This window comes from Theropithecus gelada, chromosome 8 (genome assembly GCF_003255815.1).
Source record: "Theropithecus gelada isolate Dixy chromosome 8, Tgel_1.0, whole genome shotgun sequence".
Classification (NCBI taxonomy): domain Eukaryota; kingdom Metazoa; phylum Chordata; class Mammalia; order Primates; family Cercopithecidae; genus Theropithecus; species Theropithecus gelada.
The window spans coordinates 87,067,224-87,082,910 of NC_037676.1; the positions used below are offsets into that span (position 1 = coordinate 87,067,224).

A 15,687-nucleotide genomic window follows, 5' to 3' on the forward strand; every position below is an offset into this window, starting at 1 on the left:
GCCACCTTTCTTCCACTGAGGTCCTCTTGCTTCATACTCCCAGACGTAGTAAGAAGAAAATGAATCATAACATTGAGATAAAGGACAAGTTGATGGTGCTTGGAGTTTATTCATTTATTTATTCTGCAAACATTCATTGAGCACCTGTTATGAACTGTGTGCTGGGCACTCTGGTGGTAGTTGCTAATACGAAATTAACAAGACATTACTTCTGCCGTATCATTAGGAAAGACAAGTAATCTGTGATTACATTCCTGAATGATAAGTGCAACATTGTGAGGGTAAATTTCAGTTACTTAAAAGTGAGGAAGCTGGGCATGGGATTTTAAAACAAAAGGAAGAAGTTCCTTTTTCTCTTTTCTGTTTTGCCATTTAATTCATTTGCAGAAGAAAACAGGGAATTTGTCCTATGGAATTTTTGCTTATTTTGACCTTCTATTTATGTTTACTTTTTTTTTTCCTCTTTGCCTCTTGGATTTCCTATAAACTGTTAGCTAAGTCTAGAGACTTGTTCACATTCAGGTTCGAGTATGGGCTGGAATACTTCATAGGTAATGTTGAGTACTTCCATCAAGAGATGCATGCTACCTGTTTTAAGTGTCCTTTTGGATTTTATGGACCATTATTTTCATCCCCTAAATCCAGTATTTTGTCAAGGACTTTAAGTGGTTATTTTCTTTTACTCCTTCTTAATTTATTTGCCACAATTTTCTGTGAAGAGAAACTTCTCTGATTGACTAGTTATGCTGCAGTACAGTGAATATAAGAAAATCAAGATAAAGGCTTGCTTCTTTATCGGTTTTCAAAATGATAAGTTGGTACTTAAATATCAGTTAAAGTAGACTGCTGAAGGATTTTTCCTGTTATTGTGAACTCATGTTTTTAAAAATTAATCTCTTCAGTCCATTACAATTTTTTTCCCTGAATAATCCCAACTTTGATCAATGACAACCACTTCAGATTGGCTCCAGAGAACTTTAGACTTGACCTCGGTCATCACTGATAACTTCCTTGTTTCCGGTATGATAGAATGTAACCAATATATCTTATACCATTCCTGATCTACACTGAGAACCAGTCAGCCCAACAAGTAACTTAGTGGGAGCTGGTGTTTAGGGAATCAATCTGAAAACTTGCCTAGAGTTATATAACCTAGGGAGGATGGCAGTGCTTTTCTGATAATGAGCAAGAAAATGGACCTTCCACATAGGCTGAGGAGTGCATGGTGGTCTGCAGGAAAATCATGCCATAGAGACAACAGCCTTTTAAAATTCTTTTTCATTACTATTTTTAATCCTCTAAGGCATCTGTTTATAGACTGTTTCCTCCATGACTTAACTCCTTTGATGATGAAGAAGTGTGTGATAATGGCAGGCAATCGTTTTATAAATTACCACTTCATTTCATGGCATTCTGTGTCTGTCAAGGTATATGATAATCAGGAAATGCTTACTGAATAGTCACTATGCTAGTTTAAGGGATTCAAACAGGATTAAAACCTTATTTCACATTGTCCTTCAGCTTATTTCAATAGAGTAATGAATGCTATTGTTGGAGCCCAGAGCAAGAAAGTAATAAATTCTGCCTGAGTGAAAAAGAGAAATAGTCATGGAGTGAGTTTTGGTAAAGGTCTTAAAGGAATAAAACTTTGGTGTGTGTGTATGTATGTAACAGGGGGTGGGGACTTGGGGCATTATTTAAAACAGAACACCTGTAATAAAGACAAAGACTCAGTGATTTAAAAGTGGAAAGGTAGTAGTAGATCCAGGTGGTTAGAGTATAGAATGGGTGGGAGTTCCAGCATTATGCTGAGAAGACACTTTGAGTCAGTTTGTTGGGGTAGCAAGGTCACTTACAAAGTTATTATCTAAACTTGGGTAATTACAGTTGGCATTAGAAAGGCATGTATTACTGAGACATTGTACAAATAGAACAGTCATTCTGGTGAGTGGATGTGAGGAAGGATTTAAAGATGACAACATAATTTTGCTTATGATGACTATTATTAGAGCTTGGTCAATAATGGAGTGAGACCAAAGTAGGGTAGTTAGAGCTCAGAAATAACCTGATAAGACAGGGAAGGATATTAAAGGATTTTTTTTTTTTTTTTTTGAGACGGAGTCTAGCTCTGCCGCCCAGACTGGAGTGCAGTGGCCGGATCTCAGCTCACTGCAAGCTCCGCCTCCCGGGTTCACGCCATTCTCCTGCCTCAGCCTCCCGAGTAGCTGGGACTACAGGCGCCCGCCACCTCGCCCGGCTAATTTTTTTTTTTTTTTGTATTTTTTAGTAGAGACAGGGTTTCACCGTGTTAGCCAGGATGGTCTCGATCTCCTGACCTCGTGATCCGCCTGTCTCGGCCTCCCAAAGTGCTGGGATTACAGGCTTGAGCCACCGCGCCCGGCCTAAAGGATTTTTTTAAAAAAATTACAGAACATAAAAAGTAGACAATCAAGAATCCAAAAAATTTACTGGTAAATGTCAGATAATTTACAGGAGAGCTATTGAGGTTAAGTGTTCAACAACATATCCATCCATCCATCCCATCCATCCATCTATCCATTCATTCATAATCATTTACTGAATGATTATCAAGGCCTATTATATTCATTTGTCTTTCAAGATACTCATAGAAAAATAAAACTTGGTCCCACCCTTTGAAATGATGTAATACAGTAATAGATAACTAAGATTCACAGCCACAACTTTCAGCCTAGTGTTGATTTTGTCAGATCACCACTGCACAGTCCATCTCACTGGGTACACTTTGACTCTGTGTTAAACCAAAGTAATTCGGTATTCATCCCTTTCACTAAATGTTGACACTAGTTGATCATGAATAGATTCTGGGCTTGGGCAGGGCCATTTGGGCATTACCATTTTGGAACACCCATGTGCTTCTGAGCATTTTTAAAATTTCAACTTTTATTTTAGATAGAGGGGGTACCTGTGCAGGTTTGTTACATGGGTATATTGCATCCAGGTTGTGAGCATAGTCCCCAATAGTTAGTTTTTCAGCCCACAATCTTTTCCCTCTCTCCCCACTCTAGTAGTCCACAGTGTCTGTTGTTCCCATCTTTATGTCCATGTGTGCTCAGTGTTTAACTCCCATTTATAAGTGAGAGCATGTGATATTTGGTTTTCTGTTCCTGCATTAATTTGCTTAAGATTGTGGAGCTGAGCATGCTTTTGATCAAGTCTGTCCACAGCAAATGTCAAGGATTCAAAACACCCTATCATATAAGATGGCCATTCACTTTTTACAGTCCAGACCTCAAGTAAATGGTGTACTTCCATTACTAATGGAGAAGGTGTGTCCAACTCCTGCCCTAGATTCATACCATAGCTTTGTAAATGAAAAATTCTCTAAAATTATCTACTTATTAAAGTAAGCATAACTTAATTTATTTTCAATCAAACACCAAGTATTTTGCTATTTGATGCACCTCTTTGTAAATAGAGCAGTTTGCAAACTAGAAGTGCTCATTTCCACTGATTCCTAGTCTTTTCAGTCTCTCTTTATATTCATCTTTCTTAATTTAGTCTCAAAACAACCCCAAGGGGATTGGTGCTGATTCTTGCTTATTTGACATCAAAATTCTTGAGAGCTTGTTCCTCTGAAGCAGGGTTTTTTTGTTTTGTTATGTTTTCTTCATTTTAAGGCATCTTCTCTGACTATTTCATGCTGGGAAAAAACAAAAACAAAAACAAAAAAACACTAATAATAACTGCCCACCTCTTGTACTAATTTCCCACTGATAATGGGATCCTGGTCATGGACACTCTGCCAAGGATCACTTTTAATATTTTTCCCCTAAAATTACACATGAAGGACTTCAAAGCTCTTTTGTTGTTTTTTATACTTTTCCCACTTGAGGAGTTACACAACTCTTTCCGCTGCACATTCAACTCATATTGAACACAGTGCTTGTATGCAAATTAGCAATTTCTGTTGACTATCCCTTGAGAAAGAGAAATGTCAGACATCTGATCTCCCTCAAAGTAATGATTATAAAAATTATGTAAAAAATGTCACAATGTCTTATACCAATGTATTATGTAATTCTTCACATGGCTATAAAGAAATATCCAAGGCTGGGTAATTTATAAAGTAAAAGAGGTTTAATGGAGTCACATTTCCACATAGCTGGGAAGTCCTCATAATCATGGTGGAAGGTGAAGGAGGAGCAAAGGTATGTTTTACATGGCAGCAGGCAAGAGTGTGTGTGCAGGGAAACTGCCCTTTATAAAACCACCAGATCTCATGAGGGTTAATCACTATCATGAGAACAGCATGGGAAAGCCCACCCCCATGGTTCAATTACCTCCCACTGGGTCCCTCTCAAGACACATGGGGATTATGGGAGCTATAATTCAAGATGAGATTTGGATGACAACACAGCCAAATCATATCATTCTGCCCCTGGCCCCTATCAAATCTCATATCCTCACATTTCAAATCCAATCATGCCTTCCTAACAGTCCCCCAAAGTCTTAACTCATTTCATCATTAACTCAAAGTCCCACATTTCAAAATTTCATCTGAGATAAGGCTAGTTCCTTCTGTTTATGAGCCTGTAAAATCAAAAGCAAGTTAGTTACTTCCTATATACAATGGGGATACCTGCATTGGGTAAATACATGTCCAAATGGGAGAAATTGGCCAAAACAAAGGGTCTATAGACCCTATGTCAGTCCGAAATCCGGCGGGGCAGTCAAATCTTGAAGCTTCAAAATGATCTCCTTTGACACTATGTCTCACATCCAGGTCATGCTGATGCAAGAGGTGGGCTCCCACAGTCTTGGCCAGCTCTGTCCCTGTGGCTTTGTGGGATACAGCCCTCCCTCCTGGCTGCTGTAATGGGCAGGCATTGAGTGTGTGTGTCTTTTCCACATACACAGTGCAAGCTGTTGGTGGATCTACCATTCTGGGGTCTGAATGATGGTGGCCCTCTTCTTGCAGCTCCACTAAGCAGTGTCCCAGTGGGGACTGTGTTGGGAGGGGAGCTCTAACCCCACATTTCCCCTTCCACTCTGCCCTGTCAGAGGTTCTCAATGAGGGCCCCACCCCTGCAGCAAACTTCTGCCTGAACATCCAGGCGTTTCCATACAGCCTCTGAAATCTAGGCAGAGGCTCCCAAACTTCAATTCGTTACTTCTGTGCACTCACAGGCTCAACACCACATGAAAGCTGCCAAGGCTTGGGGCTCCTGCGCTCTGAAGCCCTGGCCTGAGCTGTACCTTGGCACAGTTTAGTCAAGACTGGAGCAGCCAGGACACAGTACACCAAGTACCTAGGCTACACACAGCAGTAGAGGCCTGAGCCCAGCCCACAAAGCAATATTTTCCTTCTAGGCCTCTGGGCCTGTGATGGGAGGGGCTACTGAGAAGGTCTTTGACATGCCCTGGAGACATTTTCCCCATTGTCTTGGCAATTAACATTTACTCCTCATTACTTATGCAAATTTCTGCAGCCAGCTTGATTTTCTCCTCAGAATATGGGTTTTTCTTTTCTATTGCATTGTCAGGCTGTAAATTTTCCAAAGTTTTATGCTCTGCTTCCCTTTTAAACTTAAGTTCCAGTTCCAAACCATGTCTTTGTGAAAGAATAAAACTGAATGCTTTAAAGAGCACCCAAGTCACATCTCTAATGCTTTTCTGTTTAGACATTTCTTCCACCAGATAACCTAAATCATCTCTCTCAAGTTCAAATTTTCACAGATCTCTAGGGCAGGGTCAAATGCTACCAGTGTCATTGCTAAAGCTTAACAGGAGTCACTTTTACTCCATTTCTCTACAAGTTCCTCATCTCCATCAGAGTCCACCTCAGCCTGGACTTTATTGTCTATATCATTATCAGCATTTTGGTCACAGCCATTCAGCAATTCTCTAGGAAGTTTCAAACTTTCCCACATCTTGTCTTATGAGCCCTTCAAGTTTTTAGGAAGTTCCAAACATTTCCACATTTTCCTGTCTTCTTCTGAGTCCTCCAACTGTTCCAACCTCTGCCTGTTACCGAGTTCCAAAGTCACTTCCACATTTTTGGGTATCTTTACAGCAGCACCCCACTACTTAGTACCAATTTACTGTATTAGTCCATTTTCATATTGCTATGAAGAAATACCCAAGAGTGGGTAACTTATAAAGAAAAAGAGGTTTAATGGACTCACAGTTCCACATGGCTGGGGAGGTCTTACAATCATGGCAGAAGGCAAAGGAGGAGCAAGGGCACATCTTACATGGCAGGCAAGAGAGCATGTACAGGGGAACTGCCCTTTATAAAACCTTCAGTTCTCATGAGACTTCTTCACTATCATGAGAACAACACAGGAAAACCTGCCCCCATGATGCAGTTACCTCCCACCAGGTCCCTCCCATGACATGTGGGGATTGTGGGAGCTACAGTTCAAGAGGAGATTTGGGTGAGGACACAACCAAACCATATCAACCAAAAAGTTCCAGTTTTTGTAAATATGTTCATGTAATTGCACTAGTCAAATCTGCGGAGAATCTACACTGTCTTCCACAAAGGCTGAATTAATTTACACTCTTTCCAGCAGTGTATAAGTGTTCCTTTTTCTCCACCACCTTGCCAGCATGTTATTTTTTGAGTTTTTCATAGTAGTTATTCTGACTGGTGTTAGATGGTATCTCATTGTGATTTTGATTTGCATGATCGGTGATGCTAAGCTTTTTGTCATATGCTTGGTGGCCACATGTATGTCTTCTTTTGAAAAGTGTTTGTTCAGTTATTTTCCTACTTTTTAATGGGATTGTTCATTTTATTGTAAATGTGTTTAGTTCCTTTAGATGCTGAATATTAGACCTTTGTCAGATGGGTAAACTGCAAAAATTTTCTCCCATTCTTTAGGTTGTCTGTTTACTCTGTTGATAGTTTCTTTTGCTATGCTGAAGCTCTTTAGTTTAATTCAATCTCATTTTTTCAATTTTTGCTTTTGTTGCAATTGCTTTTGGTGTCTTTGTCAAGAAATTTTTGCTTATAGCTATATCTTAAATGGTATTGCCTAGGTTGTCTTCTAGGATTTTTATAGGTTTCAGTTTTACATTTTACATTTAAAATCAACCTTGAGTTGATTTTTGTATATGTTGTAAGGAAGGGGTCCAGTTTCAATCTTCTGCATATAGCTAGCCTATTATCCCAGCACAATTTATTGAATGGGGAATATTTTCCTCATTGCTTGCTTTTGTTGGGTTTGTCAAAGATCAGATAATTGTAGGTGTACAGTCTTATTTCTGGGTTTTCTATTCTGTTTCATTGGTCTGTGTGTCTGTTCTTACACTAGTACCATGCTGCTTTGGTTAGTCTAGCCCTGTAGTATAGTTTGAAGTTGGGTAGTGTGATGCCTCCAGTTTTGTTTCTTTTGTTTAGGATTGCCTTGACAATTTGGGTTCCCTTTCAGTTTCATAAGAATTTTAAAATAATTTTTTCTAATTCTGTGAAGAATGGCAATGGTAGTTTAATGTGAATTGCACTGAATCTACAAATTGCTATTTTCATGAAATTGATACTTCTTATCCATGAATATGGAATTTTTAAAATTTGTGTGATCTCTGATTTCTTTGAGCAGTGGTTTGTAGTTCACTTTGTAGTGATCTTTCACCTTCCTAATTAGCTGTATTCCTAAATATTTTATCCTTTTTGTGACAATTGTGAATGGGCGTTCGTTTCTTATTTGGCTCTTGGCTTGACTGTTGTTGGTGTATAAGAATGCTAGTAATTTTTTCACATTGATTTTGTATCCTGAGGCTTTGCTGTGTGCTGAAGTTGCTTATTAGCTTAAGAAGCTTTTGGGCTGAGACAATGGGGTTTTCTAGATATAGGATCATGTCATCTGCCAACAGGGATAGTTTGACTTCCTCTCTATTTGAATGCCTTTATTTCTTTCTCTTGCCTGATTGCCCTGGCTGGAACTTCCAATACTATATTGAATAGAAGTGGTGAGAGAGGGCATCCTTGTCTGGTGCTAGTTTTCAAGGGGAATGCTTCCAGCTTTTGCCCATTTAGTATGATATTGGCTGTGACTGCCCTATCTTTCAACATTACCTAAACGCAGCATTCTTTTGTAGTTCTCTCTGGCTCTTCCTACTTCTTCCAAAGGCCAAGTTGTATACTCTGGATGATTACACAGTACTTTAAAAGTACTTCAAAGGTAATTCTTTTTATCATTATCTCATCAAGGCTGTATAATCCAGGTGGACAGGACCATTTGTCTTTTATTCTTAGCATATTTTTAGCATATGGAGAATACTCAATAAAATTTGATTAACAAAATTTCCTCTGTTAACTCTTAGTGTAGTCAATGCTGGCTTACTAGGTTATTACACATGAAATCCAAGATTACAGAACATTTAGAAGAAGATACATTTCTTCTTAAATTTTTGAAAGCAAATTGTATACAAAGTAAGCATAGTTTGAGTTAAAGTTGTTTCTTAGATTTATTCTTACTATGTTTATTTAAAATTTGATTATAAGAAGATTTATGCCAGTAGTGCATATGTAAAAGAAAAAAAAGAAGACATAAAATGTACTGCATCTACTGTTAAGTAGCTCTGAGTTCTTAAAAATGTAATTACATTTGTAACTTGTTAAACTGAAGGTTTTTAAACCACCAAACCCATAACAAATAAGATTTATCATATTTCCAATTCCATGATGTTTGAGAAATACATTTTATTCTGAAGGCTTAGCAAATAAATATTTAAGTTGAATATAAACTTGAATTTTTCACTAAAATTTTAAAATATGCTTATTAAATGTTTTTATTCCTTAAATTACAGTGTAACTTTGGATGACTTAGGTGGTTTTTGAGATTATTTGAAGAATCTCTTTTTTCAAAAATATGTATTAAAGTATAACCAGTCCACCAATTCTATTACTTTTCTACTGATGTTTTTAAGAAATTTGACTTAATAGAGGCTTACAAATGCCTCCTTAAATAGGAAATAGGAGAACTGAATGGCATAGACTTAATTCCCCAAATATTAGTTTAAAATTTACTTTAAAAAGATAAAAATTAGCTTATGCTTGAGGAATATTTTCAAAACTGATTTACAAAATGAAACTTTAGGAGTTAATTTTTGACTTAGTAACCAATATTTGATGATTTTCATGCTCATATAAATATTATCAAATTCAAACATCTCTTTTTCTCTGAAAGGCCAACTTTGTTTCTCTGTGGAATTCCTCACTGTTTTACGTGTTTGGTCACATAAAAAAGTTTGTCTTTTTGAGTTCCCCCTTTTCTGTAGATATTCTCCTTGTCTTTTCACCACAGTTCATAGATGTTAGATCGTCTTCTCCACCATGTGTATTATTCAGGTGATGGGTACTCTAAAAGCCCTGACTTTACCCCTATACAATCTATGCATGTGACAAAATTGCACATGTACTCCATAGATTTGTACAAATAAAAAGGAGGAAAAATATTATTGGTCACAAACAAAAAGAGCACATGAGTTGGTGAATCTAACTAACTAAAAAGAGAACTGTGAGGCAATTGATGTGTTAATTAATGTGGCAATCATTTCACAATGCATGTGTATATCAAAGCATTACATTGTATATCTTGAATATATCCAACTGCTATTTGTCAAGTATACCTCAATAAGGCTGGAAAAAGGGGGAAAATAATAAATAAATGAAATGATAGTGAGAAGCAAAAATATTTTATAAATGTCCTTACTTGAAAGAGTATTTTCCCTTTGGATTTTTTCTGATCCAAGTAATTGCAATTGCAAAAACCAGGAATCACTAATGTAGAGATATGGATAGCAAATTTGGGTTGCTTATACTATGACTATATTAGAAATGTAGCTTATTCCCTTCTCCATGTGGTCCCTGAGATTTTGCAGATGTCCATACAGCAGAAATAGGTCTTAGTGTGTGGCTTGTATGCAAATATACAAAGCTTGGTTGTAGGCATAACCCCTTTTTTCCTACAGATAGTTTATGAGAATGTTGCAATCAAAACCATGTCCTAACATTCCCGGTGTGCTCCCAAATCCCATGTCCCAGTTAGCATTTTGTTATGTGAACAAACTGAGTTCACAATGAGTCCATGAGATAACTGAATCTGTCTCTAGAATTTTAGTGTGATCGTGCTTAATAGCAAATGACCATTTAAGGTCCCCACCCAATCCTAAAACAGCCTTTTGGATTTCAAGAAGCTGTATTATAGCTGGTTATGTCATCATTAAGCTTCAACTAAATGATTATTAAGGCCCTTCTGTGCTCAAAGTTATGGGGAAACATAGAAATGAAGGCAAAAGTTATAATCCTTTCAAAAGATTTTTTATTGCTTGGGCTTGATTACATATTAAAGGAATTTTTTTTTTTTTGAGACGGAGTCTCACTTTGTCACCCAGGCTGGAGTGCAATGGCCTGATCTCAGCTCACTGCAACCTCTGTCTCCTGGATTCAAGCAATTCTTCTGCTCAGCCTCTCAAGTAGCTGGGACTACAGGTGCATGCCACCATTCCTGGCTAATTTTTGTGTTTTTAGTACGGATGAGGTTTCACCATGTTGGCCAGGCTAGTCTTGAACTCCTGACCTCATGATCCACCCTCTTGGGCCTCCCAAAGTGCTGGGATTACAGGCATGAGTCACCCTGCCCATAATGCAGTCTTGTACTTTAAAGGAAGAAATGAAGAATTAAAGGAATGAAGAAGTAAAAAGGTTTTATCTTTTTTTTCTCTAGTTGTCAATGTCCCAGATAAAATAAAATTTGATATTGATTTGTCTTTTATTAAATAAACTAATAAAAAGTTAAAATTATTATGTTTGTAAAATGTATTTTGAATAACATGATCCAGTTATTTTCATATAGCACTAAGTATAGATTGAAGATTATATAAACAGTTAAACCTGGTCATTGTACTACTTATAACCTTAAAAGGAAATAAAAGAAAGTATAAGTGGGAATAGGCATAGATTACCTACTAAGAAATGATATGTTATAATATCAAGAATAAATAATTTGCCTATTTCTTAATTATCTCAACAAAATGTGTTTTTTAGACATTTTTTGAATCAGAAAAGTGTACCTATAACATTCTATCTAACAATTTAAACTGGTGATAAAAATGGAAATAGAAAAGAATAAAGATTGCTTCCGAACAGAAAATGCTTAAAACCAGCAGTATTTATTGATATTTTGTGCAATAAAAGAAAATAAAAGATGCAATTACGTCAGCTGCTTTCTCAGGTAAAGCTGTTTTTAAAGAAAACGTCTTAAAGTGATGGCTAACTGAACTCCCACATGAAATGACTTTTTTATGACATTTTCAATGTACCTTCAATTCATATACTTCTAGCCTAAATTATTAGCCTAGGCTACTTTCCCTTTACTCACCTCAGATAGCATTTTTCAAGAAATAAACTTATGTACAGCACAAGTGGAAAATAAAACCACTTTCTATTTCTTCATTTATAGGAGGTTGAACTTCTCTGGAGTGCTAGAGCTATAGATTTTTCTGGATGTGTGCTTCAGAGTGAATTCAAGCGATATTACTTTTCTCTTAAATTACCAACCAACTGAAAAAAAAATCATTAGTTCTAAATTTCAAATTCCACTGATATCATAAGTTTTATACAAAAGCACTTTGCTATTCACACATTTTTTTTAACATTGTCTATATGGGAATGGACAACTCTTGATTACTATAGTTAAATTGTCAGTTTTATGAATTACTTCCTATACAAATGACCTCCTCTGCCCTGCAAGTGTAGTTTTGTTGTTTTGTTTTGGTTTTGTTTTTGTTTTTGAGATGGAGTCTCACTTTGTCACCCAAGCTGGAGTGCAGTGGTGAGATCTCAGCTCACTGCAACCTCCACACCCTGGGTTCAAGTGATTCTCCTGCCTCAGCCTCCTGAGTAACTGAGATTACAGGCATGCACCACCACACCCAGATAATTTTTTCATATTTTTAGTAGTGACAGGGTTTCACCATGTTGGCCACACTGATTTCAAACTCCTGACCTAAAATGATCCACCCGCCTTGGCCTCCCAAAGTACTAGGATTACAGGCGTGAGCCACTGCACCCAGCCAAGTGTAATATTTTTAAATACGAACAAGCACATGATAAAGAATTTATGAGGAGGCTGCAAAAGGTCAGAAAAAATTGTACAAACCTATTTCAACATGGAGTTTTCTTGAGTCTCTTTATTACTTTCACATTTCCTGCAGAAAGCTAAAAGTTCACTAGCAACAGTGCATAAAAGAAATAATAGTAAGGCAGTGTAATCACTAAGGAGCTGAATCACTGGCATCTCTTAAAACGCTGGATTACCTCAGTGCTGATCAGTGGAAAATCAAAAAGGATGAGAAGGATGACAAACACTTTTGAGCTCTGAATGAAGAGGATACTGCCTTGCTGAAAAATCATGGTCAGAGCACTTATTCTAGGGAGATTAAGCAGGTTGAGAATGACATTCAATAACTCCTTAAGAAAATTATCTCAGTAGTATTAAAGAGTCTGACACTAGCCTGGCCACCACCAGCACTCTGGGATTTGGCTGCAAATAAGCAAATGCTCCAGGGTGAACAATGTTTACAGGTTGCAAGGTGTAGAAAGACAGTAAATGCTGATTCTGAGAACTCAAAATACATTGTCAGTGTGTAGCAGATTGCTAAGTTTGTGGTGGACCTCAGTGATCTACTGACATTGAAGCAGGGATGAAATTTGATGTGAATTAAATTCATATTCCCATGCTTTCTAAGATTGACCCAACAATTACCATGATGCCAGTGGAGTAAAAACCTGATGTCATATACAGCGATGTTGGTGGCTGTAGGGAACAGATTGAGAAATTGTAAGTAGTTGAAACCCCACTACTTCATCCAGAGAGATTTGTTAACCTTGGCACGGAGCTTCCCAAGAGTGTGCTCTTTGGTCCACTAGGTACAGGCAAGACACTCTGTGCTCAGGTGGTTGCTAAATGGGACTTATGCTTGCTTCATCGAGTTATTGGATATGAACTTTTATAGAACTATAACTGCAAAGGGGCTGGAATGGTTCATAAGCTCTTCCCAATGGCCAGAACAAGAAACACCTGCCTTATCTTCTTTGATGAAACTGATGCTGTTGGAAGAGCTCAGTTTGATGATGGTGCTAGAGGTGACAATGAAGTACAGAGAAAAAATGTGGGAACTAATTCATCAGTTGGATGGCTTTGATTATCAAGGCAATATTAAGTGCTGATGGCCACTAACAGATCTGATACTTTGGATTCAGCACTGATGAACCCGGGGAAATTGGATAGAAAGATTGAATTTAGTTTACCTGATCTAGAGGGTCAGACTCACATCTTTAAGATTCATACTTGTTCAATGGATGTTGAAAGATACCAGATTTGCATGGTTAGCACAACTACATCCAAACAGCACTGGGGCTGAGATTAGAAGCTTTTGTATAGAAGCTGGGTTTTGTTGTTTTGTTGTTTGTTTTTGAGACTGAGTCTCACTCTGTCTCCCAGGCTGGTGTGCAGTGGCATGATCCCGGCTCACTGCAACCTCCGCCTCCCAGGTTCAAGCGATTTTCCTGCTACAGCCTCCTGAGTAGCTGGGATTATGGGCATGTGCCACCACACCCAGCTAGTTTTGTATATTTAGTAGAGACGGGGTTTCACTGGGTTAGACAGGCTGATCTCAAACTCCTGACCTCAGGTGATCTGCCCACTTCAGCCTCCCAAAGTGCTGGGGTTACAGGTGTGAGCCACCATGCCTGGCCGAAGCTGGTATGTTTTTGACCAGAGTATGGTTAAAAATTGCTACTGAGGATTGCTTGGAAGACATAAATAAGATCATTAACTATTACGCCAAATTCAACACTACTCACTGCTAACATGACACAATGGAGCCCTGAAGGCTTTCAAATGAAAACACATCTTTTCATTGGAATCCAAACCTTTTATAGAGTTGTTAATAACCACTTCACAAAGAAAGGCTTCAACATTATAAAATAATAATAATAGTATTTGTCATTTACTGAATATGTGATACTTGTGCCAAGTTAATGTGCTGGCCATTTATATTTATTTGATAAATATTTATTGAGTACCCACTATGAATTAGGATAAGGAAGATGATCATTGCCTTCAAGGAGCATATAATCAAATATAAAGAGACATGCCCAAGGCATGAAAAGGAGACTCGATGGAAATTATGAAAGCACAGACTAGCCTGAGGTAAAGCTTTCTGGAAAAGTTTATGATTGAGCTCCGTATTAAAGAAATTAGAAGATTTGCATTTGAAGATGAAGAGAAATGACATCCTAAGCAAAGAAGTTGTGTGGACAAAAGCATTGATGAGAAAACACTATCTGTGTTCAAGGAACTACAAAGAAGTTAGTATTTGAAAGGTCAGAACTGACAAGACCTGAGGCTGGAAAGGTATTCAGAGTTAAAATCATGTAAGAATTGGCATGACATTTTAAGGTACTCAAACTTTTTCCTATAGGTGAGAAAAGTCAATCAGGACTTTGAAATGCCATACATGTAAGGTATACATACCTTACATACATGTCAGGGTACAGTTTATATTTCTGAGGATGTATTAGTTCAGGCTGCCCTGTCAAATTGTCATAGATTGGAAAGTTTAAGCAACAGCAATTTATTTTTTGCACAGTTTAGGAGGTAGAGAAGTCAGTCATCAAGGGGCTGTCAAAGCAGGTTTTACCTGAGGCCTCCTCTTGGCTGGTAGGCAGTCGCCATCTTGCTGTGTGCTCACGTGACTTCTTTGTTGGGGCAAAGAGAGAGCAAGCTCTCTGGTGTCTTTCCTTATGAGGGCACTAATCCTTTTATCAGGATTCTACCCTCATGACCTCATCTGTCTCTCATTACCTCCCAAAGGCCCCATTTCCAAATACAGTCATATTGGAGGCTAGAGTTTTGACATGTGAATGCATTGAGACACAAACATTGAGTCCATAACAGGGGAGAAGGAAAGAAACAAAAGAGCAGCTGTGAGGTGAAATCAGTGGGTTTGAGTGGTCAATTGATTGACTGATTGTAGCTCAGAGAGAAGATACAATCTACTTTTTTCTCTATCCATTATAACCCATCAACTCTATACCACCAGGTGAGGCTACTGTACTAGTCTTCATCCTGGTTGCCTTCCTGCTCTTTACCCAACCCCCACCATCGTCTCCACTACCAGCCCTCATTCTACCATCCTCCTCAGCACTATTCAGCTCCTTTCTAGTACCTGATTCTCTCCCAATTCAGGACAATTGCACATTCTAGTGGAGAAAATAGGTAAGTGTACAAATAAATGCAACTCAATATGCTAAGTACTACTGAATGACAGAAGTTGCTAATGGTACTATAGTCAGTTCTGTTATAAATATGACATATGTGTTCCTGAAAAAGTATCACACCATGTAGAATTATACAATTTAAAAAACACAGGGATAATGGTAAAATGGGCTGGAGTCGAACATTCAAAAATTTTGTGACTGCCATATTTTTAAAAATAAAAACCTAATGAAAATGGTACTGTTTGTGTGTGTGTGAATAGTTAAGAAACACATAAATGATACAATAATGTGGTTATTTTTACCATAAAATCTGGTTTGCTTTTGGAAGTGGACATTAAAAGAGTTGCAGCTTGCAAATTATTAGGAAGTAGGAGGATGGTGAGCTGAAATCAGAGGAAAGGTTGTATTAGGTG

The 15,687-nt window shown here is 37.8% G+C and overlaps 1 protein-coding gene and 1 pseudogene across 21 annotated transcripts in view; both read left to right on the forward strand.

The window, feature by feature from the left end:
* The window catches only part of RALYL (RALY RNA binding protein like), a 757,987-nt gene that overhangs the window by 480,478 nt on the left and 261,822 nt on the right, over positions 1 to 15,687 (forward strand). The window lies entirely within an intron of this gene.
* LOC112629784 lies at positions 11,196 to 13,861 on the forward strand (annotated as a pseudogene).